Below are 1845 nucleotides of genomic sequence, written 5' to 3'. Positions count from 1 at the left end.
CCTGTTCCGGCCCGAAAGGGAGCGCGCGGTGCAGGCTGAGTCCCCTTCCTCGTCCGCCCCAGCGACTGGTTCCTGCCTCCCAGCGTCGCCCCTCCGGTCCTCACAGGTCCCAACCTCAGTCCCCACCCCTGCGCTATCGCGTTCACATCTGGGGGCACTCCTTTATTCGCTGGCTCCTTATCCCCGGCAATATCTCTGGCTCTCTCTGCATCTCTGCGCCCCCGTGGGCGGATGCGTGTCTGACTCCCCGTGTGCCTGTCTGGTCCCGGCGTGCGCGTGCAGAGTGGGAGGCCATGGGACAGAGTCAGAGCACCTCCCCGCTCTCCCGGTTCCGATTACCTCCAGCGGCTCTGGTGCGGGGTCCACGGCCGGCGGGTCCGGGCGCCTGGACTCGGGCTGCTCAAACCGTGGGGAGAATGCGTCGTCGGGTTCTGCCCCCTCGGCGGAGCCGCATTCTTCCAGGGCAGGGCCACTCCTCTTCGCCGCTTTCCCAGCGCCGCCGCGGCCGCCGGGAAGAAGGGAGGGAGGAAGGGAGGGAGTGATCGAGAAAGCGAGCGAAGAGGGCGAGCGAGGAGCTGGGGACTCTGGCTCTACTCGAGCGGAGCTCCCGGGCGGCTCTGCCACGGCTGACAGAGCTGCGGCCCCTCCCCGAGCCTGGGGCATCCCCACCCCGCTCCGGGCACCCCCCGCCTTGACCCGGGGAGCGCAGTCGCTCCCCCTCCTCCCAGCCTACACACACACACCCTCTCCCCCGACGCCCGCCCGGGTTCAGGCTCGGCCCCACTGAAGGGGGAGGTGGCCAGAGTTCCTCTCACCTGCTCTGGAGTCGCCAAAGCTGCAAGGAGGGTGCGCTGACCCAGACCAGGGAGCCGGGACCCAGGTTCCAAGCGGTCATTTTTCTTTGCCTCAGTTTCCCCACAGAGCGCTGGATGGCTGGAGGATGCCTTTGACAAGACGAAGACAGAACTGAGAACTAACTTCTCTCCTCCGACAGTTTCCTGTAGAGCCCTCAGCAAGAGCGCACCACAGGGCACTGGGAGCCAGCGGGAGAAGCTCCCTTCTGGGTGGCTGGGCTTCCACCCACCTCCGAGCTTTGAGCTTTGCGCCTGCCCCTTGGGAGGGGTCAGCTTTGGTCTCAGAGTTTGGTCCTAGCAGAGGCTCCTGTAGCCCCAAAGATCTTCAGCCTGCCCCATGCTTCCCTTAGCTTGCAGGCATCCTTGTCCAGAGGTCTTCTGCCCTCCCCAGGATCCCAGGTCTGCACTTTGGGTGGCCCATATTCCTGCTCCAGGCTCATAGACTTGCTTCACATGAAATGAGGAGGACCTAAGGACTAAAGAGCCTGATCTTGGGGTGCACAGTCAAAGCAAGCTACCTTAGGGAGCTCCAGTGGCAGTGAAGGGGTTAGGTGCCACTGCACTCTTGCCTGACTCACCCTCCCAGCTCTAACCACTGTGGGCTATTTTTGCCAGAGAGGGGCCCCAGGCTTCCCAGCCGCCCCCCCTGCCCCTGCCAGACCGCAGCCCAAAGAACGGCTGGCCCTTCGATCCCAAGGCTGGCACGCTGACTCAGAGACAGGCCCCCCAGGGGAGCAGAGCCACGGGGCTGAAACCCACATCCACAGTCATCTCTTCCTTGGTGGTGGCCATGCAGCTCTGCTGAGCAGCCAGCCTCCAGCCTGCGCTTCGGAGTCCTGGCCGGTGCTGCGGGCGACACTGCCTTCTAGGAAGGCAGAGCAGTCTGGAGAGATCAGAGATTTTCACCTGGTGGGATATTTATTGATCACCGCTATGTGCCAGGCCCTGAGCAAGCTGGAGAGGAATGAGCCCTATGGTTCCTGACAATGGA

At 63.8% G+C, this 1845-nt stretch overlaps 1 protein-coding gene across 1 annotated transcript in view; it reads right to left on the bottom strand.

Moving 5' to 3' along the window:
• The window catches only part of WNT10B (wingless-type MMTV integration site family member 10B), a 5775-nt gene extending 5008 nt beyond the window's left edge, over positions 1-767 (bottom strand). The window contains exon 1 of the mRNA XM_015558553.1: positions 340-767. The gene's annotated coding sequence lies outside the window, so the exon portion shown is untranslated. The remainder of the gene's footprint in view (positions 1-339) is intronic.
• Between the last annotated feature and the right edge of the window lie 1078 nt (positions 768-1845).

Source organism: Myotis davidii, unplaced genomic scaffold (genome assembly GCF_000327345.1).
Source record: "Myotis davidii unplaced genomic scaffold, ASM32734v1 scaffold290, whole genome shotgun sequence".
NCBI lineage: Eukaryota > Metazoa > Chordata > Mammalia > Chiroptera > Vespertilionidae > Myotis > Myotis davidii.
This window is presented reverse-complemented; position numbering and strand designations above follow the sequence as displayed.